Genomic DNA, 27950 nt, shown 5'->3' with positions numbered 1-27950 from the left:
CCCAAACTCACTCCATTACTGTTTGTAAGCTCTTTGTACATTCTATGCATGACTGCTTTGATTTCTTCCTGGAACTCTGGTTTCCTCTTATATTCAAAAATGTACAGGTTAGTACATTAGCTGGTCACATGGGTGTAATTAGGTGGAGTGAGCTTGTTGGACTGGAAAGGCCTGTTATCCATGCTGTAGATAAATAATTAAAAATTGTAAATGTCATGCAGTAACTTCATTTAATATATCCATATTTGTAATAATATGTGGCATAATCTCACAAACCACTGAATCTAACTGATCCAGCCTACCGTTAATATGTCACACGAGGTTTTACCCCAACTCGTTTTACTCAACTAGATTGCTTCTGTGTAGCTTGCGCTAAATCAGAATAAGAGTTGCAGTTAAGATCACTGGTATATTTCGTGAAACTTGTTGTTTTGCAGCAGCAGTACAGTGCAATACATAATAAAAATTACAAATTCCAATACTAAATACATATATATATTGAATTAAGTAAGTGCTGCAAAAAAAGAGCAAACCATGGGTTCATTGTCTGTTCAGAAATCTGATGGCACAGGGATGATGCTGTTCCTAAAATGTTGAGTGTGTGTCTTCAGGGGTCTCTACCGCCTCCTTGATGGCAGCAATGAGAAGAGGGCATGTTCTGGGTGATGGGGGTCCTTAATGATGGACGCTGCCTTTTTGAGGCACTTCCTTTTGAAAATGTTCTCGATGCCCGGGAGGTTAGTGCCCATGATGGAGCTCGCTGGGTTTGCAACTTCCTGTAGCACTTTCTGATACTGTGCCATGGCTCCTCCATACCAGACAGTGATACTACCAGTTAGAAGGTTTCTATGTCTGATGTAGAAATTTCAGACTGTCTTTGGTGTTATACCAAAACTACAAATGAAATATAGTCATTGTCGTTCCTTCTTCATAATTGCATTAATACGTATAGTCCAGAATAAATTTTCAGAGATATTGACATCCAGGAGACTGAAATTGCTGATCTCTCAATGAGGATGTGTGTGTGTTCCCTTGTCTTCCCCTTCTTGGTCCGCAATCAATTCAATAGTTTTACAGACATTGAGTGAAAGGTTGTTGTTGCAACACCACTCAATCAGCTGATCTACCTCACTCCTGAATGCCTCCTCGGCACTATGTTAAATTCTGCCAATGAGGGGTCTGAGCTGTACCTAGCTACACTGTCGAGAGTGCAGAGAGAATAAAGCTGTAGGCCGGTGTTGATTGTCAGCAAGGAGATGTTATTTTAGTTCTGCGATGACTGTGGCCTCCCAATGAGGAAGTCAAGGATCTAATTGCAGAGGAATGTACAGAGTTCCTGGACTTGGAGTTTGTTGTTTATAACTGAAGGTATGATGGTGTTGAACATTGAACTGTATTCAATAAACAGCAGCTTGACATAGGTATTGCTATTTTTCAGGTAGTCTAAGGCCGAGTGGAGAGTCAGTGAGACTGCATTTGCTACAGACCTATTGTGGTGATAGGCAAATTGCAGTGGGTCCATACCCTTGCCAAGGCAGGAGTTGATCAGGCCATGACCAACCTCTCAAAGCACTTCATCAGTAGATATGAGTGCAAGCAGTCATTAAGGCAGCTCACCCTGCTCTTATGAACACCCTCTTGAAGCAGGTGGGAGACTCCAATTACATCAGTGAGAGATTGAAGATATCTTAAACACTCCCGTCAGTTGGTTGGCACATAATTTTAGTGCCCTACCAGGTATGCTATTGGGGTCTGATGTCTTGCAAGCATTCACCCCGTTGAGAGATGTTCTGACATTGGACTCTGAAACAAAGATCACAGGGTTCTCAAATGCTGTCGGGATTTGCACAAGTGTAGTTTTATTCTCCCTTTCAGAGCTTCCATAGAAACCATTGAGCTCATCTGGGAGTGAATCATCACAGCCATTCATAATGTTAGGTTTTGCCTTGTAGGAAGTAATGGGCTGCAAACCTTGCCAGAGTTGATATTCATTTGATTCCATTTTTAACTTCAACTGGAATAGCTCAATTTTTTTTTTTTGCTCTTAAATTTGCTTTCTCTAAGTTGTACCTGGACTTCTTGTATAGTTCTTTATCAGAAATCTTGAATGCTATAGATCTTGCCCTAGGCAACTTGATCCTGCAGGTTCATCCATGGCTTTTGGTTTGGGTATGTCCAGTATGTTCTCGAAAGCACACATTCATCCACACAGGTCTTGATGAAGTTGGTGACAAATATGGTGTATTCATTCAAAATTGAACGTGAATCCCTGCATATTGTCTAGTTGACTGATAAGAAACAGTTATATAAGTCTTATTCCATTTCCCTTGACCATACTTTCCAGATCCTCACCACTGATGTTGCTATTACTGAAGCTATTAGTGTTTACTTTTCTGTTTGCATTTAAATCCTAACCAATTGCCTAAACAATTTCTTCAGAATTATCATAGGGTTCTCTTTATGACCTCTCTCTATATCTAGGAACTATAGTTCTGGTCCACATCATGCCATGAGGATGATTTGCTTTTTTAAGCATTTGATTACCATTGTCAGCCCTGATGTTTTTGAGAAGTAGTAACTACCACTTTATTTCATGTTTTTCAATCAAAAAAATTAGTCTACAACCATTTACATTGATGTTGCATTAATGAAATATCATTTACTAAGGTAATAAAACTAGGAATCTAGTAAGACTATAAGACATAGAAGCAGAATTAGTCCATTCTTCAGCCCATCAAGTCTGTCTGCTAATCTATCATGGCTGATTTATTATCCCCTTCAATCCCATTATCTTGCCATCTTCCAGTAATCTTTGACAACCTTACTAATCAAGAACCTATCGACCTCCACTTTAAACATATCCAACTGTGGACTTCACCTCCACAGCTGTCTGTTTCAGTTAATGCCACAGATTCACTATCCTCTGGCTAAAGAAGGACCATCTCAGTTCTTTAGCCAGAGGGTGTTGAATCTGCAGAACCTTTCAGATTTTTCAATAAAGCTTAAAAAATGCAGATGCTGAAAAACTGGAATAAAATATAACATTAGGTGCTAGAAACACTCAGAAGATGGGCAGCATCTGTGGAAGGGGAAAGAGTTCACATTTCAGGTCGGGGGTCTTTAATTAGGGCACTTACTCCTGCTACAACTTCCAGGTGCTGACCAGTGTTTTAATTCCAAATGGCAGGGAGTAGAACTGAAGAGTGCTGCGTGTTTAATGCAGGAGGTAGGTTTTGGCAGATTGCGGTTTGCTGTTAGGCAACCCTGATCCGCTTAGCCCTGCTTAACGCTGTACTGGTCAACTGTCCAGAGGGTGCAATGGCCCCGCACATCGCATGCCCTTTCCGATGTTGCAATCTTCACGGATTCCTTGCAGATCAATGGTAAAGTGGGAATAAGGAAGGAAGCTGAACCAGAATAAATCCATTACCGGCTGCCATGTCCCTGGTGTCAATATTTCTGGCCAAAACAATTAAAGGAGTGCAAGTGCTTTTCTCCCCTTTAGATGTGTGGAATTATAAGGGGCTTGAGAGCTGAGAATCTTTTCAGCATTCCTCGGTACCAGTGATGTGCTGCTTAATCATGTAGTGTAAAACATTGATTATTAGATACAACCAGCTAAATGATGTTCAGTAAAGTATTTGGTGCTTAGAAGTTTCTTTAAAAAAATTCACCCTTGGCCGATCACCACAAGGGCACAATGTGAGTGACAGGCACATGTTGTGAATAGGGAAGCCTGCACATTAGCTCTGCCTCTCTCCAAATAAACAAGGGGAAATGCGTACAGTAAATATATTGGAATGCGTTGACAAATTGACCAGACAGGCAGGCTTACTGATGCTCATAATCCTGAAGTAGAGTTTCAGTTAATTCTTGGTTGGGAGGATGCTAAGTGATTGCCCAATCGCAGAATACTGTACAAACCACAACAGCTTCCTCAAGTAGTAACTACTGTTGCTGGCACTTGTACAAATTCACATTTTAACACCCAGCTTTTGGGGCAGTGATTACACATCTCCATGTGGTTGCCAGCTGGACAGTTGTACTTCCAGTGAACAACATTTTTCCCCTCCGGAATAAATAAACCATGAAATATTGTACTGTAACGTAAGATACTGGAACTGATTGGGGGAAGACTTGGAAAGGATGGCAGGACATCTTTTGAGAAGTAATATTAATAAATGGATTTTATTCTGCAATTTGGTTTACTTTACTGAAAATGTCCAGACTTTTCTGTTTTTTAAACCAGTTTTTAGAATATTTTTGAGGCATTTGTGAAATTTAGCCTGAAACTGTGGCAAACTAACTCAAAGGCTTTCCAGTCTTTTGTTCAAATTCAAGTTTATTATCATAGGCATATATTATTCAGAGTATAAATGCTATGAAAATCAGCTTTTTGCAGCTGCAGTGCAATATATTACAAGATGAAGACAAATTAAATTAACATAAACTTAAATTAGCATAGATTGTACATTGTGAAAAATAAACAAAAATCAAAATCAGGTTTAATATCACTGGCAGATGTCATGAAATTTGTTGCGGCAGCAGTACATTGCAATACACAACAATAATTAAAAACCAATCAATTACAATATGAAGTATATAGATAAAATAATTAAAGAAGTGGTACAGTGCAAAAAAGGAGAAAAGTATAGTGAGGTAGTGTCCATTCAGAAATCTGATAGCAAAGCATTAAATATGTGTCATCAGGATCATGTACCTCCCCCTTGAAGGCAGCAATGAGAAGCAGCGTGTCCACGGTGATGAGGTTGCTGCCTTTTTGAGGCATGGCCTTTTGCTCTCGATGCTGGGGAGGCTTGTGCAAATGATGGAGCTGGCTGAGTTTATAACATTCTGCCGCCTTTTCCAATCCGGTGCAGTCACATCTCCATACCATATGGTGATGCAACCAAATAGAATGCTCCCCATGCTACATCTGTAGATACTTGCGAGAGGATTTGGTGTCATACCAAGTCTCCTCAAACTCTCAATGAAGTACAGCTGCTGTTGTGTCTGCTTTGCAATTGCATCAATAAGTTGGGCCCAGGTTAGATCTTCAGAGATGTTGATACTCAGGAACTTGAAACAGCTCACCTTTTTCATTGCTGATTCCTCAATGAGGACTCATGTGTGTTCCCTCAGCTTTCCGTTCCTGAAATCCACAACCAGTTCCTTGGTCTTACTGATGTTGAGTGCAGGGCTGTTCTTTCAACACCACCCAATTAGTTGGCCTAGCTCACTCCTGTACGCTTCCTCATCACCACCTGAAATTCTGCCAACAATAGTTGTATTATCGGCAAATTTATAGATGTCGTTTGAGCTGTGCTTAGCTGCACAATCGAGAGAGTAGAGCAGCGAGCTAAGCACATGTCCTTGAGGTGCACCAGTGTTGATTGTCAGCGAGGAGATGTCGATTCCAATCTGCACTGACTATGGTCACACGGTGAGGAAGTCAAAGATCCACTTGCAAAGGGAGCTTTTGGAGCTTGTTGATTATTACTGAAAATATAATTGTGTTGATCATGGAGCTGTAGTCAAAAAATAGCAGCCTGGTGTAGGTATTGCTATTGTGCAAATGATCCAAGGCTGAATGCAGAGCCAGTCAGATTGCATCTGCTGTAGACCTATTGTCGTGACAAGCAAATTGCAGTGAGTCCAGGTCCTTGCATAGGCAGCAATAGATTTTGGCCATTGCCAAACTCTCAAAACACTTCATCACAGCCGATGTGAGTGCAACTGTGAAATAGTTGATGGGGTAGCTCACCCTGCTCTTCTTGGGTACTGGTATGATTGAACCTTTTTGAAGCAGCAGGGAACCTATGACTGCAGCAGTGCAGATGTCCTTCAATACTCCCACCAATCGGTTAGCACAAGTTTCCACTGCCCTAGCAGGTACACCATCAGGGCCTGACACCTTGTGGGGGATCACCTTCTTGAATGATGTTCTGACATCAGCCTCGGAGACAGAGATCACAGGGTCACCATATGCTGCAGAGGTTTGCACAGTTGTCATTTTATTCTCCCTTTCAAAGTGTGAATAAAAAGTGTTCAGCTTATCTGGGAGTGAATTCATGAACTCATCAGCCATTGATGATGCTAGGTTTTGCCTTGTAGGAAGCAATGGCCTGCATTTAGTTCCATCTATAACTTCAATCAGCATTGTTTTATCACTCATAAAATAAACTTCCGTATGTTGTGCTTGGACTTCTTGCATAGTTCTATATCACCGGTCCTGAACATCACAGATTTAGCCCTCAGCAGACTGCAAATCTCCTAAATAGCTGTCATATATTTTCTGAGGGTGGCAGTAGCAAGTAACGGAGGACATCCATTTAAGGAAAGGTTAAGGGAGATGTCAGCAGTAGGCTTTCTTACACAGAGAGTCAAAGGTGCCTGCAATGCACTGCACAGGGATGGCGATAGGGATATTTAGAAGACCCATGGATGTAAGTATTATGGGCTGTGTAGGAGAGAAGGGTTAGATTTATTGTGGAGTAGGTTTAAATAAGTCAACAGAACATCGTGGTTCTATATTCTTGCTCATCCTGGAAAGGAAGACAGCATTCACCTGCCTTACCCGAATATGCATCACTAAATGTAGGATTCTGTGAAGAAATTTGGGAGCTTTGACAACCACTGTAAGGTAAGTCCAGCAGGTCACAACTGCTCTTGGCTGCATAGAACTTTCAAAAGCTGGAACAATATCCTTACCTCCATTTCCACACTGATTACACTGGACAACAATTACTTTTTCAAAAGTGTTGCTTCCTCAGAAATTTTCTTTGCTTATGATAGACACCTTGAAGCTGAAGACAAATATAATTTCAGAGTACTTGTATCATGTAGGAATTTGGAGAAGCAAGAAACTAACTTCTATTGAATTTAATTTCATAATGTTGTTGATGTTTTGCAATAGTCCAACAAAGCTAAAAATGTTTTGTTGATGATTTTCATTTGTACTCAGCGTCTGAGGCTTCTTGCTTTGATAGCTTCCAGTTGCCTTGATACCATTTCTCCATGATTGCAGTGTTCTGGTGAAACCTTTCCCCATGCTCGACACTGACCCCACCAAGATTTGCCAGGAATAAGTCTAAATGGGAATGCAGAAAAGGAATCTTCAGTGACATGTTCCACTTCATGGTTTTGTATGGCTGAAGCACATTGTCAGCCAGCTGTATGTAGTTTGGTGCACTGTAGTTGCCAAGAAAATTTTCATCTACATTCTTGAATACCTTCTATGTGATTTTCTGCAGTCCCAATAGAAGTTCTTTGAATTACCTGTCATGGATGACTTGTTTTGATTGTGGATCAACAAAAATGCCTTCCTTAATCTTGGCATCAGTTATTCTGACTTGAATTATGAACTAAAATAACAAATATAGGCAATTTCAAAAAAATCTTCATGATAGGGCAATTTCATGGTGATTGTCATGATCAGCAGCCCAAAATCTATAAGATACACCTAAAACTATTCAGGACGCAAAATATTTGTGGTCCAGTGTAACCAGATGTATTGAGTAAGACTGTATTTTGTCTTTATACCCGGTGTAATTGTAATGTTTTTTACAAGGTGCTACCTGAGCAGCTGCAGCAATGCAACATACCGGGCACTCCGTATTACAGTGGAATTACATTCCCAGAAAATGAGTCATTTCACAGTTCTCTGTAATGAGAAGCTGCATCATCTACACATGCATCAAGAAACATGAAAGAAAATTGTTCTGATTTATTTACATTTTTTTCACATAAAATCTGTACCTCATATTTTTGGAGAGTGCTTTGTGAATTCTGTAAGGGAAAAATTCCTTAACCAGTATGGTCATTAGTTAACATTGTTAATGCAACAGACAAGTGCTGGAGGAGCTCAGTAAATCAGGCTGCATTTGTGGAGGGAAATGGGACAGACAGTATTTCAGCAGTCAGAAACATGGAGTTCATGAAAGGCCCAGCGAAGTCAATATGCACTCTTTGCCATGATGATGATTGGCAACTCCCATGGGAGTAATGGTGTCTGTGGGGGTGCATTTTAAACTCTCTGGCATCCTGAACAGCTTTTGGTCAAGTCTTCAATCTGTCTATCTATTCCCACCCACCACACATCCTCTGGGCAAGACTCTCCAACTTGACGGTACCCAGGTGCCCTTCAAGCAGATTTTATAACACTCTGGTGCGCAGTTTAGAGGGAACCACAACACGAGATCCACACATTATGGTTCTTTGACATATAGACAGAATTGCCCTTGTCTCACTGAAAACTCTGGAAACACAGGATTACTAAGAGCTGGCCATCCTTGCATGGTAATGTCATAGACTTTTGACAATGTAGGGTCACTCCTTGTTTCTCTTTGTATTTCAGAACTTGTTGCCGGCAGCTGGTCCACCAGTGCTGTGTGGAACACTTCTTCTGGATCACAGAATGAAGACGCCGGCTGGTGGCACAATGGCATCAGCGCCGGACTCCGGAGCGAAGGCTCCTGAGTTCGAATCCAAGTCGGGCCACCCCTGAGCACGCCTTCCATCCATGCTGGTTTGAGCATTGAACTAGCCACTCAGCCTCGTAAAAAAAAAGGGTCGAGTCAGGAACGTTCATATCGTGACCTGGTTAATCCAAAAGGAGACCAATCCTGACTCCACGCACCAGACAAGAATGGCTGACTGTCTGGTGTGAGATGCTTAAAAAAAAACAGAACAAAGACTTTTTTTTACAGCTGAAGATGTGATAAGCTGTCAGTCTTGCTGTGTTGTTTCATACCCTGGAACTCGATGCCATAAGAGTGGGCCCAAGGAAAAGTGCCCAACATTGCAACTGGGTGGCAGACATCACTGGGATTCCCTTACTGGGATTGAAAATGGACACAAGGGGCTGGTGATCTGTCACGCGTGTAAACTTTTGACAACAGAGGTAGTGATAGAACTTCTTTACTCCCCATACTAGACTAAGAGCCTCTAAGTCAATCTGTAAGTAGTGCCGTTCAGTGACCCTGAAACAAAAGCAATCAGATGTACAGATCCATATTTCATAGTGTGTGATAAAATGGTACCAATGCAATAATTGGATGCATCACACGCCAGTTTGATGGCAGAGATGGGTCATAATGGGTGAGCCGTCTGTCTGACTTTATTAGTCTCTTTGTTTCCTTGAATGATTTTTCACATCTTTCTGACAATTCCCACTTTGCTCCTGTCTGTAACAGTGCATTCAATAGGTGTAGTATCGTAGCAATGTTTCGAAGAAACCAGTGGTAGTAATTTACAAGGCCCAAGTATGACCTGAGGTTGAGACTCATTTTCCATTTGGAGTACCTGCAGCACTGTTTCAGTCTTCTCTTGTGAGTTATGTAAGCCATGCTTGTCAATGACTTGTCCACAATATGAGATTTTGTTCTTAAAAAACTCACATTTCTCTCTCTTTGCATGCAGACCATACTCACTCTGCTGTTAAGCACTTTACCAAGGTTCTAGAGGTGCCCTTCATCATTCTTGCCAGTCATGATGATGTCATCAAGATAACATTGTGTTCCTTGGATATCCTGGAACACTTGGTCCATTGCTCTTTGTCAAATTGCTGGAGCTGATGTGACGCCAAAGATGAGACAATAATATATTGCAGCAGTCCCTTGTGAGTGTTGATTGTGAGGAACCTCCTGCTTGACTCCTCAATCTCCATTTGCAGATAGGCTTGTGAAAATCTCTCTTCACCTGTCAATGATGCCGAAATGTCTTCTATTCATGGCAGAGGATACTGCATGGTACACAGCTCACTTTGAAGTCTCCACAGATGCAAACAGCTCCATTGATCCCTTTCTTGATCACTGGAACAATGGACATGGCCCAATCGCTTCACTTCACCTTAGAGAGAATGTCAATCATCTCTGAACTCTGAAGTTCAGCATCCACTTTAGGATGTAGTGTGTATGGAACAAATACACTTTATGGAATCTTTGTGTTGCTGCTTCATCCAGTTCAATTCTGGCCTTCATGCCTTTGAGTTTACCTATATCTTTCTCAAGCCCTTCTCATTAGCACTAAGTAGCTGTGACAGTCTCTGGTTAGTGTTACCGTTTGGGATGCAGTTGCCTGTTGATGACACATTGAGAGCTTTGATTTTGTGCCAGTCTGGTTGGATTTTCTCAACTACTCATCTCCAAAAAGAGCTGGCCCTCCACTTTGCAATGCATAAAGCTCTAACTGCTGTGTTTTGACTCTCTACATCACATTCATTGTCTCCTTTGGGAGACACTTTTTCACATGTGTAGGTCTTTAGCATCATCGAGATTTTTTCTAATGGTAGAAAACAGTCTGTTGTAGTTAGCCACTGAAATTACAGACAAAACTGACCCTGTACCTAGCTTCATTTTCAGTTTTCAGCAAACAGATGTGTGTGATCCATGTGATTTCACAACCTGCTTCAGTAATGCTATGCAGTTCAAGGCATGACAGTTCACCTTTATTAGAGACTGTGTTCTTTGATTCAGTTTCACATTCAGTCACTTTATGCATTTATTTAGTTTTGTGTTTGAAACTTTCACTGTGTTTTTTCTGTTTGGTTGTGCTTTTTGTCTGACTTGCACATTCGCTCTGTGTGGCCTTGTCTGTAAACTTCCTGCAAACTGTTTTTTGATCCAATAGTCATTTGCATTATGGGTGGATTTGGCATATCAATAAGATTTTTGGCTTCTTGCACCATTCAGGGAGATTTTGTGCATTTCACATTCTAAACTCTTTTTTGTAGTTCAGCTGCATCCTTTGCTGCATTCTCTAACAATATTGCAATGGTCAATGCCTATCAAACAGTTTCTTTTCCTGAACATCATTGTAACCATGCAACTTAAAATTAACCTGTAATCCCTCATTCCCAATTTATCAAAAAATCTTTGACCTGAAACATTAATTACTTTCACTTTCCACAGGTGCTTTCTGAACTGAGTATTTCCAGTGTTTTCTGTTTTTAATGAAGATTTCCAGCAATTTCATTTTTTTTGAACTTTTGCCACCGTTAATATGATCATTTGAGAGCTCCAATGGGCAGTTCACAAGTGGGCACGTCCGAAATTTGGAATTTCAGCTGTGGGGTTCAGAAAGTCAGCGCTAGTTCCAGTTGACATTTCTCTGACATTTTGTAAATAGCCGACAACTCAGTTTGTGAGGTGGGTTTGGTATTGAAAAGGGACAGAATTATTAAAGAAACTAACTGTGACTGCATTTACTGTTACTAAATTTACTAGATAATTTATCCTCATCCCAGAGTATGAATCTCTTCATTGGTATCAATGGTGAATGCCAAGAAGTTTAAGAGATCATTAAAGCTTCAGACTCTTGCTGGCATGCCTTCTAGTGAGTAATTTACACATTTAAATTCTGAACCCATATTATCCAGGCATTTCCCCACAGATATATAGTAGCTTGGATGGGGAATCTTTGTCAGTATGACCAGTAGGGGCAAAGGGCTGGTTTCCATGCTGAATAGCTCACTCAATGTCTCTACATGAAAACAGGAAATGCTCTGCAGGTCAGGCAGTATCTGTGGAAAGAGAAACAGAGATACCACTTCATGTCAAAGCTGTTTAATGAATGATCTTTGACCTGGAATGCTAACTGTGTTTCACTATCTGCAGATGCAGTCATATCAAATTTCCCTGATTGTTCTTCGTTTATCTTTTGCTGACTGAAAATTAATTGTTACAAGAGCATAAAGACGTTGGATAAAGGTCTTTGACCTGCATTGTTAACTCTGTTTTGCTCTCTACAGATGCTATCTGACCTTCTGAGCATTTCCAAAATTTTCTGTTTCTGGTTTTACTTAAGACTATTTTTGTTTTATATTTGCTTGCAAAATTCATTATTTTTGGAAATAGTAAATGGATTTATGAACATTCTGTTGGTTTCTCATAACTCATAATATTTGATTTTTTTACTACTATCTGAAAACTACTGGATTACTGGAGTGAGGCAATTTGAATTAAAACATGTTCAAAGTTCATAGCAAATTTATTATCAAAGTATGCATACGGTGCTTATGAAATGTATTCACCTCCCTTGGAAGTTTTCATGTTTTATTGCTTCACAACATTGAATTACAGTAGATTTTATTTGGCTTTTTTTTGACACTGATCAATAGAAAAAGACTCTTTCATGTGAAAGTGAAAACAGATCTCTACAAAGTGATCTAAATTAATTACAAATATAAAACACAAAATAATTGATTGCATCAGTATTAACCCCTTTAATATGACACACCAAATAATCATTGCTGCAGCCAATTGGTTTTAGAAGTCACATAATTAGTTAAATGGCAATCATCTGTGCACAATCAAGGAGTTTCAATTGATTGTAGTAAAAATATACTTCCATCTGGAAAGTCCAACTGTTGGTGCGTTAATATCCCAGCAAAAACTACACTACTGCTCAATCCAAGATGGCGGTGCGACGCAACTTGCAGCAGCCACTCCAGAGCTGATTATCTGTTATTTGTGAAGTGGGGTGCCTTGCGCAATCATAATCAATTGAAAACGGACGTGGGAGCACGGAGGAACATCGGGAAATCTCCAGGAAGACCTTCTTCATTGCTGATGCTGCTATGAAGTCCGGGACTCTGCTGGAAAGGACAGGCCCCCAGTCCTCGGGGTCATGTTGCCAATGGCCGTTGGCGGGGCCGTCTTAATACGCTCAGCAGAGGATGTTGCTCGGAGAAGCTGTGCTGGAGGGGATGGTTGTCGGTTCAGAGGTTCGACGGACTCGGAGTCAGCTGCGGTCAGGTCACTTTTAATCTGTGAGGCTGAGTCGGGCAGAGCCGTGGAAGTCTATAGTGGGGGTATTCCCTTCTGCTGCCAGCGCGGGATGGTGAGTCTGTCAGGACCCTGGGGACTTGTGGAAACTGTGTGGTGGTTTCTTTTGAATTTATAGTCCTTTAACATCTTTGGACTATTTTTACTGTGCCCATGGTCTGTTTTTTTTTTTATCAATTATGCTATTGTTTGTACTGTTGTAACTATGTGGTTTTGTGCAGGTCTTGTAGCTATAGTTTTTGGTCTTGTTTGTCTGGTGAATTTGGAGCTCCTTTCTGGGAATCATGCTAAGACAGTAGCATGATATTAATACGCAGCAGCCTCTCCGGACTCTGGATTGGGGATTGCCAAACATTATGTGGATTTTTTGGTGTAGTCTGTTTTGTCATATGCTTTTGTGATATCATTCTGGAGGAACGTTGTCTCCTTTTTTAACTACATTGCACTTGTGGTTTCTAAATGACAATAAACTGAATCTGAATCTGAAAGAACAATCTGAGCAACTCTGCAAAAAGTTTATAGAAAAGCACAAGTCAGGAAATGGATGCAAGAAAATTTCCAAGTCATTGAACATCCCTTGGAGTACAGTTAAGTTATTCATCAGGAAATGGAAAGAATATGGCACAGCTGTAAATCTGCATGGAACAGACTGCCCTCAAATACTGAGTGGCTGTGCAGGAGCAAGGCCACAAAGAGACCTTTGGCTCTGGAGGAGTTACAAGCTTCAGTGGCTGAGATGGGAGAGACTGTACGTATAACTTTTGCCTGTAAATTTCACTAGTTGCAGCTTTATTGGAGAATGGTAAAGAGAAAACTACTGTTGGGGAATAAAACTTACATGAACTCTTGTCAATCCATGGCCTCCTCTACTGTCAAGATGAAGCCACACTCAGGTTGGAGAAACACCTTATATTCCATCTGTGTAGCCTCCAACCTGATGGAATGAGCATTGACTTTTCCAACTTCCTTTGATGGCCCTCCTCCCCTTCTTACCCTATCCTTTATTTATTTATTTATTTTCCCTTTTTTTTCCTTCTCTGTCCCTCTCACAATCACTCCTTGCCTGCTCTCCATCTTCCTCTGATGCTCCCCTCCCCCTTTCTTTCTCCCTAGGCCTCCTGTCTCATGATCCTCCCCCTTCTCCAGCTCTGTATCCCTTTTGACAATCAACTTTCCAGCTCATAGCTTCATTTCTCCCCCTCCTGTTTTCTCCTATCATTTTGGATCTCCCCCTCCCACTTTTAAATATCTTACTATCTCTTATTTCAGTTAGTCCTGACGAAGGGTCTTGGCCTGAAACGTCAATTGTATTTCTTCCTATAGATGCTACCTAGCCTGCTGTGTTCGACCAGCATTTTGTGTGTGTTGCATGAAGGCATGTAGGTGACTCTAACATCAGCTGGAAAAATGTTCTACAGTCTGATGAAATCAAATTTGAGGTTTTAGTCCATCAGACTAAATGCTATGTTTGGTGTAAGCCAAACACATCATCAAAAACACACCATCCTTACAGCGAAGAATGGTGGTGGCTGCATCATGCTGTGGGGATGCTTCACTGCAACAGGCCCTGGAAGGCTTGTAAAGGGGGAGTGTAAAATGACTGCAGCAAAATACAGGGAAATCCTGGAGAAAAACCTGATGCAGTCTGCAAGAGAACTGCAACTTGGGAGAAGAGTTGTTTCCAGCAAGACAATGACCCCCAAGTAGAAAGCCAAGGTTACAGAGGGATGGCTTAAAAACACCAAAGTTAATGTCCTGGAGTGGCCACATCAGACTGCAGACATTAATTCAATTGATAAGTTGTGGTTGGAGTTGAAAAGGACTGTTCACTCACGATCCCCATGCAATCTAACAGAGCTTGAGCAGTTTTCTAAAGCAGAATGGGAAAAATTGCAGTGTCCAGATGTGCAAAACTGATAGAGACCTATCCACACAAACTCAAGGCTGTAATTGCTGCTGATGGTGCATCTACTAACCACTGACTCGAAGGGAGAGAAGTAATTATGCAATCATTTATTTTGTGTTCAATAATTGTAATAAATTTAGACCGAATTGTTTTCCCTTTGACATGAAAGAGTCTTTTCTGTTGATCAGTGTTTAAAAAAGCATAATTAAATCCAATGATTCAATGTTGTAAAACAATAAAGCAAGAAAACTTCCAAGGGTGGGAAATGCTTTTTATAGGCACGGTATGTCACCAAATACTACCCTGAGATTCATTTTCTTTTAGCCATTCACAGTAGCACTAAGTAATACAATACAATAAATGACAAATTGCACATAAAGACTGACAATGTGTACAAATACAAAAACAAACAAGTATTGGTAATAATAAAAAAACTAAGAATATGAATTGTAGAGACCTTGAAATTGAGACAAAAAGTTGTGTTCAACATTTAGTTTAATGTCTTGGTGAGTGAACATATCCACACTGGATCAAGAGCTTGATGGTTGAAGGGTAATAACCAACACTGAACCTGATGGCATTGGACCTACAGCTCCTGATAGTTGCAGCAAGAAGAGTATATTGCCTGGGTGCTGGGGGTCCTTGCCAATTGATGCTGCTTTCCTGTGGTATTGCTCAATGCTGGGGAGGGCTTTTGCTGTGATGAACAGGGCTGTATCCATCACTTTTTGTAGGCTTTTTCATTCTTGGGCACTTCCATACCAGACCATGATGCAACCAGTCAGAATATCTCCACTATAGAAGATTGTCAGAGTTTTAGATAACATACCAAATTTGCATAAAATTCTAAGAAAGAGGTGCTGCTCTGCTCTCTTTGAAATGGCAATTAATGCTAGTCCCAGGGCAGATTCTCTGATATGATAATGCCCAGGAATTTCAAGATATTGACCTGTTGTGATGGTAGGCAAATTAGGATGGATCCAAGTCACTCCTCAAGCAGGAGTTGATATGCTTCATTATCAACCTCTCAAAGCATTTCATCACGGTGGATACAAGTGCTACTGTATGATTGCTTTCTGGAGATTATACCTGGACCTTTTGAATTTTACTTCGTCTTCAGAGCTTGAAGCTATTGCCAATGCATGCAGTAACAAAACTATTTCATTTCCTCTTGTTTCCGAACTTCTTTTGTTTCAATGGTCAAATAATTTACTTTATTTTGCACCAGAATTCAAACTTGAGTAAACTAACCTGCTTAATTCAAATATTGTGCATTTCATGTCAGGCTCCCCTTGTCCTCATCTTACCATCCCATAAACCTCCACATTCAACACATCATTCTTCACAATCTCCATGGAATCTCACCACTAGGCATATCTCCCCCTCCTTCACTATCCACAGGGATCACTCCATCTATGACTTTTGTCCACTCATCCCTCCCCACCATTCTCCCTTCTGGGACATCCCTGCAACTGTGCTAAGTGCTACCACCACTGAGGGCCCTATACAGTTCTTCCAGGTAAGGCGGTGCTTCACCTGCAAGTCTGTTGGGCTCATATAGCCTCTACATTGGTGACACCTGACGCAGATTGGAAGACTCCTGGTGCAGCCTGGTCTGGCACTCCTGGTGCAACCTCCTCTACATCAGTGATACCTGGTACAGATTGGAAGACTGCTTCTTTCAACATCTTTGCTTTGTCCACCACCCATGCCACAATGAGGCCAGATGCAGACTGGTGGAGCAACATCTCATTTTCCATCTGGATGGTCTCCAATCTGATGGCATGAACATTGATTACTCTAACTCTCAGTAAATATTACCCTCTTTTTGACTCACCACACACTTTGTTTTCCCTCATTCTATTGGCCACTAACCCATTCTCTTCCCCTCCCCTACCCTCATGACCTGCTCATCAGCTCTCTCTGGTTCCCCATCTCCTTTCCTTTTTTTTCATGATGGACTATCTTCACCTATCAGATTCATCCTTCTTCAGCCCTTTGCCCCTTCCACCAATCTTCTCCAAGCTTCTCATGTCATTCTTTATCACCTTCTCCCATCCACCCATTCGTTTGCTCACCTGGACTCGCCTATCACCTGCCAGGTTGTACTCTTTCTCCTCCCCCAGCTTTTTATTCTGGCTTCTGTCCATTCCTTTGCATTTCTAATCCCAAAATGTTCTGTTCATTTTCCCTCCAAGCATGCTGCCTGAGCTGTTGAGTGTGTCCAGCATTTTGTGTGTGTGTTACTCAAGATTTCTAGCATTTGCAGAAACTCTTGTGATTTTAGTGAACAAATCTGCTCTTCTGACAGGTGTACTCAGGCAATGAATGAGAATGGTCCAGAAACTCTCCCTTTGATTTACTCCCACATTTGGTGTTGAAGACCCTGGATATGATTTTGTTTTCCTAGCATTGGCATGGCACAATTTAAGAAGGCATTGCTTAAAGAGAATTAGACGCGTGTTCTCCTGCTATGCATATTGCGATTGCTCATATGACAACTCCAGCAGCCATGACTATTTTTTGCAAGTAAAGCTATGTCAAATTGCTGTTTAGCAGATTTTCTCATACGATCGCACTGCTCTTTTCTGTGATCGCTTAAAAGCAGATCGTTTAATTAGCATTCAGAAAAGTCAAAAAGCAGTGGACATTTGGCAAAAAGTTTGTATACATTAAAATTGGTAGACATCCATATTATTTGACTGGTATAAGAATTTATTACTTGATTTTAAAAAAATCAGAATTTGATTCTTCTATCAAATATGATTAATGAAAATATAATAATTAGTATGACCTGCCAATAATTTGTTCATAACTTGTTAAACATGATCAAATTGAAAAGCAAGTTGGAAAGTGGAGCTTCCCCTTGCCCTTGTAAAATCAGACTTTTTAAAGTATGTGCTAGTTAACTACTGGAAAAATATAGTAAATAATCTTGGCAAAGAAAAAGTAGAGTTTTGTGTTATGGTACACCAGTGATGTATATAAGTAGATGTGCAGATAGTGAACACTTGAATATTTTGAAGTAAAATAATGCTTACAAATTGGCCAAGCTTTCTTTCAAAATGTTCATGAGAAGTTGTGGATTTAAAGGTTATTCATTCCTTGTTGCATTGGCTTGGGTAGTAATGCTTGAGAGACAAGTAGTGGGTGTGCTAAATCAGGGTCTAGTCGTTATGGACTTATTTATCAATCCCCCAAAGCAAAGACACTCTCCCTGTACCTTCAGGTAGAACAGTACATCCATGAACATATCTTCTACTCCTCCATTTGCATTAACTTTCAAGCTGTTGCAAATATCCATCTCTGCTATTTGAAGGTAAGCAGCAACCTTGGCAGTGACACTCTTCTTTTTTAATGCTGATTAGTTCTGGAGATCTAGTTTGGTGAACCTTTTAGTAATGGAAATAAAAATAGAAAACTTAATAGCAGTGACTCTACGGATTTTATTTTCATAATGCATGCATTCAATCTGAAAACAACAAGGAAAATAAATCATCTTTGTTTCCCTTAAGACTTCGCAGTTTCTCTAATATTACTGAAGGAATATTTTAACTGGAAATTCAATAACTGTCAAGGGGAGCAGGGCTGTTTCAAAGTATTCAGAGACATGGGGAGAGTGGTAGGCAAATACATCAAGTGTTGATTTTGATTGCACAGCAGTAAAACAAAATGTATTGCATGTATCCTTCAATGGCTAATACAAGGGGGTATAATTTTAAATTGATTGGAGGAAAGTATAAGGCAATGCCAGAGGTAAGATTTTTACATAGGGAGTGGTGGGTGTGTGCAATGCTCTATCAGGGGTAGTGGTAGAGGCAAATACATTAGGGCCATTTAAGAATCCCTTAAATAGGCACATGGATGATAAAAAATTAAAGGCTATCTAGGAGGCAATGGTAGGTTACAAGGTCAGCACTACATATGGCCAAAGAATCTATACAGTGCTGTAATGCTTTATGTTCTAAGTTCCAATTTTTTGATTGTTAATCCCAATTTTTTGTCACTTTCCCAAAGAGCAACATATTTGCTTTACTAATATGTATAACAACCCAAATATACTAACCTGTTGCAGAAACGTTTTGTAATGACTGGCACTTGGAGGCCCGGACCACCAATGTAGAAACTTGAGTTCAAATCCCATCATGCAAATTGGAACTTATAATTTGAGTACTTAAACTAAAATGACTAGTAGTAACCATAAAACATGAGATTGCTGTTTAAAATCTTCATCTGATTCACTAATGTATTTCAGTTAAGTACATTTGTGATTTTTGCCCGGTCAATTTTGCATGTAATTTCAGGCTCACCAATGTAGTTATAGAATCATAGAGCTGTACACCATGGAAACAAGCTCTTTAACCTAAATGTGCATGTCGACCTGAGCTGGTCTCTTTTGACTACATTTAGTCTATATCCATCAGCCTTTACTATCATGAACCTGTCCAAATGTCTTTTAAACATTGCAGTTGCACCCACCTATGCCCCTTCATCGGGCAGCTCATTCCATAGACCCAATATCCTTGGGAAAAGCTTGCCCTCAGGACCCTTTTAAACCTTTTATCTCTCAGCTTAAATCTAGATCTTCTTGTTTTAGATTCTCCTACCAAGGGAAAAAGACTGTGAACATCCTCCTTCTCTATGCCCTTCATAACTTCATTTACCTCTGTATGGTTACCGCTCAGCCCCCTACATTCCAAGGAAAACTGTCACAGCTTAACTCAAGCCATTCAGTCTCGGGAGCATCCTTGTGAATCTTTCTGCATTTTCTAGCTTAATGAGATTCGTGCTATAGTTAGGTGACCAAAACAATCTACAATGTTCCTAGTGCAGTCTCACTGACATCTTGTGCTGATGTGACGTGACGTCCCTACACTGTGGTGTGCCTGATGAAAGGAAGCATGTTAAATACCCTCTCCATAATAATCTTAGCTGTGTCATTACTTTTAATGAACTGTGTACATGAAACCTCAGATCTCTCTGTTCTACAATAGTCTCCAGAATCCTGTCATTTAATGTGTAAGTTTTGCCATAGTTGAACTTCTGAGATAGGGGTGGCTAGTAAGTATCAGCCTCATCCTGCAAATTAATAAATTATATAGCATTCAGGTAAAACTGATATATTACATGTACCATAACTTGCAATACAACATTAAGAAATACAAATGAGGATTTAGTATATTTTTTATATGATTAAACAAGTAGTAATATTCAGGAGCAAATATATGTGCAGTGAGACTGGTAGTTTGTCTCAAAAGGAAAAGAAGCAAAGCATGTGAGTACTTGTCAGAAAATCTTTAAGAACTGCTGGCAACACTAGGTATGACCTTGATACATTGTTGTACCAGGCACTCACTGTTAAGTTGGGCATTGTGACTTCAATAAGGAGTACACTAATAGTTCTACCACTATCACCTTTGCAAGCAGCACCATAAGTGAGTCTTCAGATGGTACAAATCCATCATACACAATCCTAATTTAATAATACTGGCTAAGTAGTTGATACATGCTGACTACAGTTCTTTGTGAGAATGGGACCCACTCTTGGGGTTTCATAACGGCCATTGTTGTTCGGCACGCCAAGGGATCGGCCTAAGAGTCCAGCTCAGACTTGGAAGCCTAGGATCTCGGGGCTCTGGAGACTGGCGGACTGAGGGTCAGTGTCACAGCAAGAGACCCATGTGTTGTTGGGAAGTCAGGAGTATCTGCAGTTGTGTGCCTAGGTTTTTTGGGTATAGAGCTTGAAAAAAGCGACGTAGCGTACTTTTAACATCATAAACCAGTGAGTTAGTTATGTCTCCCTGCTCACGGGAAAATGGAGACATCTCTTTCTCCCTTATTAGAGAGAGAAAGAACCTGTGGTTTGTCAAATACTGGATGAAATGCGAAATCTTTGGGTAACTGCAAGTCTATGTCTTTGCTGTTGCCTTGCTCACGCTTGACTGCTTAGTGGCGGGTGCCGAAGTTTTTATTTGCCGGTGGAGGGATTGTTGCTCGCTGCCGCTTACATGCAGGAGGGGGGAGCTGGGGGGTAATTTGGGGTTCTAACATTTAACTGTTGCTCATTCTTTAGGGCTTTTCTCTGTTTTTGTGGATGTTTGCAAAGAAAAAGCATTTCAGGATGTATATTGTATACATTTCTCTGATATTAAATTGTATCTTTGAAACTTTGGAATCTTTATAATAATAACTACAATGCACAATTGTTATTCCAATATAACTTGGGTGTAAATATTGATAACTATTCATCACAAACAAAAAATAAAAACTATGGGACAAAAGGATCTAGTGCTTTCCTGGTGTATGACCCTCAATGCACGGAGTATAAGAAATAAGACAGATGATGTTGTGCACTATTACAGATTGTCAGGTTTGATGTCGTGGCCATCACTGAATCATGGCTGAAGGATGGTTGTAGTTGGAAGCTAAAGGTTACATGTCCTCTCAGGGAGAGGAGGATAGGCAGAGGGGGTGGTGTGGTTCTGCTGGTAAAGAATGGCATTGAATCAATATAAAGATGTAACATAGAATCAGAAGATGTTGAATCCTTGTGGGTTGAGTTAACAAACTGTGAGGGTAAAAGGACCCTGATGGCAGTTATATACAGGCCTCCCAACAGTAGCTGGGATATGGACTACAGATTAGAACAGAAAATAGAAAAGCTGTGTCAGAAGGGGCAGTGTTATGATAATCATGGGAAATCTTAACATGCAGGTTGATTGGGAAAATCAGGTTGGACATGGATCTCAAGAGTTTGTTAAATGCCTATGAGATAGCTTTATAGAGCAGTTGGTCATTGAGCCTACCAGGGGATCAGATATACTGGATTGGGTGTTACATAATGAACCAGAAGTGATTAGGGAGCTTAAGGTAAAAAAAAACCCTTGGGAGCCAATAATCACAATATGATTGAGTTCAACTTGAAATCTGATAGGGAGAAAATAAAGTCTGGCATAGCAGTACTTCAGTGGAGTAAAGGAAATTATAGTGGTATAAGAGAGGAGTTAGCCAAAGTAAATTGGAAGGAGACACTGGCAGGGATGACAGCTGCAGCAATAGCATGAGTTTCTGGGGAAACATGAGAAAAATGCAGGATATATGTATTCCAAAAACAAAGAAACACTCAAATGGCAAAATAGTACAACTGTAGTTGACAAGGGAAGTCAAAGCAAATGTAAAGCAAAAGAGAGGGCATACAGCAAAGCAAAAATTAGAGGTAAGAGAGATGATTAAATTTGACCTTTGTACCTTTGACTAGGAAGCTTTTAACAGACTGCTGAGAGCAATTAAAAGAATCATGAGGAGGGGAAAGATGAAATATGAAAGCAGGCTAGCAAAAATATCAAAGTGGATAGTAAAAGCTTTTTCAACTTTGTTTAAGAAAGAGATGAGTGCATATAGGACTGCTAGAAAATCTAGAGTCCAGAGAAACAATAATGGGGGCCAAGGAGATGGCAGATGAACTAAATGAGTATTTTTCTGTGGAATACACCAGCAGTGTGCCAGATGTTGAAGATTCTGAGGGTCGAAAAGTGTGCAGTTACTATTAAAAGGGAGAAGGTGCTCAAAAAGCTGAAAGACCAATGGATGTATAAGTCACCCGGACCAGATGGACTGCACCCTAGGGTACTGAAAGGAGAAGTGGCAGAAACTGTGGAGGCTTTAGTAATGATGCTTCAAAAATTATTGGACTCTGGCATGAAGCCAGCGGACTGGAAAAATTGCAAATCCCACTCCACCCTTTAAGAAAGGAGGAAGGTAACAGAAAGGAAATTATAGACCAATTAGTGGTTGGGAAGATGTCGGAGTCAATTGCTAAGGATGAGGTTAGGGAGTACTTGGTGACACAAGGCAAGACAGGACAAAGTGAGCATGGTTTCCTTAATGGAAGATATTTTCTGACGAACCTGTTGGAATTCTTTGCAGGGATTACACATAGGATAGATAAAGGGGATGTAGTGGATGTTGTATATTTGGACTTTCAGAAGGCCTTTGACAAGGTGCCACACATGAGTCTGATTACCAGGTTAAAAGCCCATGGTATTACAGGGAGGTTACTGGCATGGTTAGAGCATTGGCTGATTGGTAGGAGGTAATGAGTGGGAGTAAAATGAACCTTGTCTGGTTGGTTGCTCATGGCTAGTGGTGTTCTGCAGGGGTTGGTGTCAAGACTGCTTCTTTTTATGGTGCGTATCAATAATTTAGATGATGGAATAGATGACTTTGTTGCCAAGTTTGCAGATGATTTGAAGTCTGGTGGAGGGACAGGTAGTGTTGAGGAAATAGGTAGGCTGCAGAAGGACTTCGCCAGAATAGGAGAATGGGCAAGAAAGTGGCAAACAAAATACAATGTTGGAAAATACATAGTCATGCACTTTGGCAGTAGAAATAAATGTGTGAACTATTTTTTAAATGGGGAGAAAATCCAAAAATCTCAGGTGCAAAGGGACTTGGGAGTTCTTGTGTAGAACACCCTAAAGGTTACATTGCAGGGTGAGTCAGTGGTGAGGAAGGCAAATGCAATGTTAGCATTCATTTCAAGAGGTCTAGAATACAGGAAAAGGGGTGCTATGCTGAGGCTTTATAAAGCACTGGTGAGGCCTCACCTTGAGTATTGTGAACAGTTGTGGACAACCAAACTAAAAGGTGATGGTATGGCAGATATGACAGTTTAACCTACAAATCATCAGTTCTTACAGCAGGACAAGAGTGAGCACAGCAACAAGACACAAGGTGGTCATCCTGCATCAGCAAGGTCTCTCCCAAGCAGAAATTTTGTGGCAGACAGGAGTTTCGAGATGTGCTGTGCAAGCCACCTAAAGAAGCACAAAGAAGTGGGCAGGGTTGAGGAACAGAAATGTCGTGGTCAGCCATAGAAACTGAGTACAACAGAGGAGAGATACATCAAACTGACATCCCTTCTAAATCTGAGGTCCAGCACTTACCAGCTCTGAACTCACAGAAACCACGGGAACCCAAGAATGCCTCACTACATTCCAGAGAGGTTTAGTCAGAAGTACTCTTCATGGGAGAGTTGCTGCCAAAAAGCCACTCCTCCAAAATGGAAACAAAGCCAGGAGACACACCTATGCAGAAAAGCTCAAGGATTGGAGTGCCAAACAATGATAGCAAGTGCTCCAGACTGACAAGGCAAAATTTGAAATTTTTTGATTCAAGCATGAGGCAGTTCGTTTATAGGAGAGCACTACATGGACAAATGGCTCAGACTAACTGTCAAGCACAGTGCAGGTTTCCTGCAGGTTTGGAGCTGCATTTCTGTAAATGAAGTTGGCGATCTGGTCAGAATCCTCAATGCTGAGAAGCACAAGCAGATTCTAATCCTTTACACAATATCAGGTCTGATTGGTCCCAACTTCATTCTATAGCAAGTCAATGACCCCAGACACGTGGCCAAGATCGTAAAGAACTATATTCAGCAAAAAGAAGAACAAGGAGTTTTGCAACAGATGGTATGGCCTCCACAGAGGCCTGATCTCAATGTTATTGGGGCTGTCTGGGATTACCTGGAGAGGTGGAAGCAAGTGAGACAACCGAAGTCTGCAAAGAAAACTGTGGCACATTCTCCAAGATGCTTAGAACAACCTACCATCCATTTTTCTTGTAAAACTATAGGAGTGTACCTAAGAGAATTGATGCCATTTTAAAAGCAAAGAGTGGTCATACCAAACATTGATTTGATTTAGTTTTTTTGTTGTTTACTGCACTTTATAGTAATTATTTTTGATACTTACAAACTTTTCATTATTTTTGAAAGCATCTTTGCATTACAGAATTTTCTTACATGTGCCTATGACTTTTGCACCATACTGTAGCTGTGTATATCTAGTGGTTGGTTAGTAATATTGATCAAACATTGATGGCTGAAGCTTGATGTAATGTAATATTCAAATGCTGCTGACAGATGGTTCCTATTAATTCTCATGAGTACAGCTTTGCCTCCACTGAGAGGAAGATCTGGCATGGGAGGACCATACATTGGTGCAGAAATTGCCTGATTCTTTTTTCCTCCCCACCCCCTTTCATTTTAAGAAATCTCCTCTCATTATTGCCAATGAAGTAGGTGAGCTACTTTCCAATTAAGGCTGGATTGAGCATTTTCCAGGTGCAGTGTTATGCTTGAATCATTTACATTTTGGTGTCAGAAATTTGGTTATAATCATCTCTATATTAAAGTAGCGTTTAGTTATCAATTTGCATAGTTGCTTTGTCAATGTGCAGATGATGTCAGGAAGGATTATACCTCCATTGTCTGCTTCTGATCACATGCCTCAGAGAATGGTGGCAATGAAATAGCACAATAAAATGGCAGTACGATTCAAAACCAGTAAACTCAGCAATATAAACTTCAAATACTTTATATATAAAAAAAAATTCTCATTCAAGCCGATGTTTTGATCATGGAGATTGGGAATGGAGTAACTTGTATTGGAACCAACCAGTATCAATACCAGTAACTTAACTTATTAACTGACTTATTTGCTTGTTGAGAGCAAAATAAAACACCTGTTCTTTGATAAGCATGTCTCTGCCAACCAAGCATCAGTGAAAAATTTTCAGTGTGTTAACAAGCTATTCTTTGGATTTCCTGCATGAGGTTGCTATACTAGTACTGGGCTAAGAGGTGATTTGTATTGTCTCTGTAGTGATGAATAGCTAGATTGTGATTGCTTAAACTTATTTAACAACGGATCCTTGAAAGCATTATTGACAATGGATATACATCTCATTAGGCCAAGCTATATTTGAGCGTATATTTTTTGCAGCAAACGCTTGCCACCCAATTTTCTAGAAATCATTAATTTTAGCTGTTTTCCCTTTGTTTCAAAAATGATTGCCTCAGTCAGTGATGCACACAGAACTTCCAAAAATATGCCCTTGTTCATGCAAAGTGATGCAAATGGGCTAATTATCTTAGGCAACTGTGGCACAACTGCCAAAAATTCATTTCATGATTTTAATTGGAGTCTTGTTTCCTGAAGTGTGCTCTCGGGGTATGAACCCCATTGAGACACAGCCTATGTTTATCAGAGTAGCTGATGATGATGTGAAAATCTGATTATAAAGGGAAGAATTGTGGGATTTGGATTTGTGCCTACAATTCCCCACATGAGATCCTGATCTCAGTCTTCTCTGTTTGAACGTAACCATTGGGTACCTTCATGCATGATGTACCTTCAAATCCCTCTCCTGGCTACCTGCCAGATTCATCCATGATGCAAGATGGGGGAATAATTTTAACTTAATCCGCCCTCTTGAGTTTATTGACATGATCACGTCAACTGCAAACAAAGTAAAATCAGGGACTGTGTACAATGAACAGTGTGATTACAGTTACTGTGCCAGTTAGATTAGACTAAAATTCTTCTCTGCTACTCTTAAAATCACTTTGACCAGGTGAGAAACTGGTGATATTCAATCAGGTACCCATTTTTATACCAAATTTAATACTTCCAGAAGTTAATTGAAATCAAAATGATTATACCTGATACAGACACTTTTTATTTAGTGAGGTACACTAAGGAGTTTTCATGGTTTCTTAATAAAAGACAAGTCCAAGGACTATGAGAAGACAAAGGTACATCAGTGCGATTGGAAAGGAGGATATTTAAAAAGAAGCAGCATCTCTGGTTTCTGCACATGCTTCTTACTAGCTTGATCAGTGACTGGTGGTAGTTTGAGTGTTGGACATCATCCTTTTCCCAATGAGTTTGGGGAACATACAGTGAAATCGCAGTGAATAATTCTCAAGGACTTAGTATTACACCCTAGCAGCTTTGGTAGTAAGGCACATTCTCGTGGTTCTTTCCCAGCATGCTCATTGTAAAACCTAATAATCAATATTGTCATCACTTACAAATAAGAATCTTGGCAATTAGAAACTTGCTTCTAGATGGTTTGTGCTTGCCATTTTCAAGACAGACTTGTCTCTGAGGTTTGTCTTTACACAGTCTTTTGTCCCTCTTTTCTCTGTTTTATGTATAATTTGTATTCTACGTGTTGTCTGTTCCTACACACCTCTGATGCTGCAGCAAACATCTTTACTTGTATTTCACTGTAAGTATGCTTGACTAGAAACCTAAAACAGCTCAATTACTGTAGTGCTCAAAGACTCATAGAGGGATACAGCCTAGAAAGAGGCCATTTGGCCTCTCCCCTTGGCCATTCTAGCCACCTAGCCCTGTTTACACCAATTCCAAACTATCCCAGTTTATAAGCACAAAACCCTCAGATGCTGGAAAACCAAAGCAGCGCACACATGGTGTTAGAGGAACTCAGCAGGTCAAGCAGCATCTATGGAAAAGAATAAAGAGCCAACATTTTGGGTCAAGACCTTTCTTCAGGACTGAGAAGGAAGGTGGAAGAAGCCAATACAAAAAGGTGGGGGAGGGGAAGGAAGCTAGCTGGAAGGTGATAGGTGAAGCCAGGAGGGTGGGAAAGGTCAAGAGAAAAAATAATCTAATAGGACTGGAGAGTGAACCATAGGATAAAGGTAAGGAAGAAGAGACACAGGAAGTGATTAGGCAAGTGAGAAGAGATAATAGACCAGAGTGGAGTGAGGAATAGCGGAAGGAGGAAAATGTATTTTCCTCCCATTTAATTCTCCCCATGTGTCAATATTCCCAGCCACTCCACACTCCCCAAATCTTACCACCCCTTGGTGAGTGAACTGTTATTTATTTATTTATTAACTTTTGGGAATGTGAGAGGAACCAGGAGCACACAGAGGAAATTTATACAGTCATAGGATGAATGTGCAAGTGTCTGCACACAGGAAGTACCTGAAGTCAGGATTGAACATGGGTCACAGGAACTGTGAGGCAGTACCTCAACCAGCTATGCCATCATTTTTGATGCTATATTTTCATGTACATATGGCTCCCTGCATCCAATGCAGCTCATGGTTAATTTACTAATTCTGCACCTCCAGTTTTTTCCTTTGCTTCATTACTCTTGGTTGCTGCTGTTGTTGAAATTATGTCTTATAATCGAACGAGGAGCGATGCTTTTGTGGTGAGTGTTGCAAAGAGGGGTTTGTCACGATCTAGGTCCAATGATACCTGTGATGTTTTGGCAACATTAGCGCACTCATTGGTGGGCTCTCCAAACATACCTGGGCTTGTCAAAGGACATCTGTCTTTGCTGCTTCCATTCCACAAGACAAGCTGTCATAAAGCCTGCCATCTGCCGCACAGACAGAGCCTTGATCACGTACCTCTCTGGTGTGGAAATGAAGTGAT

General features: G+C 40.5%; 1 long non-coding RNA gene across 1 annotated transcript; it reads right to left on the bottom strand.

Moving 5' to 3' along the window:
- On the bottom strand, window positions 1–27950 carry LOC132396780 (uncharacterized). Its single transcript, XR_009513125.1, has 3 exons — window positions 27824–27950; window positions 17915–18083; window positions 1–183 (listed from the first exon to the last, which is right to left on the bottom strand). It is a non-coding gene; the product is annotated as an uncharacterized LOC132396780 (long non-coding RNA).

This window comes from Hypanus sabinus, chromosome 7 (genome assembly GCF_030144855.1).
Source record: "Hypanus sabinus isolate sHypSab1 chromosome 7, sHypSab1.hap1, whole genome shotgun sequence".
NCBI lineage: Eukaryota > Metazoa > Chordata > Chondrichthyes > Myliobatiformes > Dasyatidae > Hypanus > Hypanus sabinus.
Note: the sequence above shows the minus strand (reverse complement) of the source record. Positions and strands in the feature narration are given on the sequence as shown.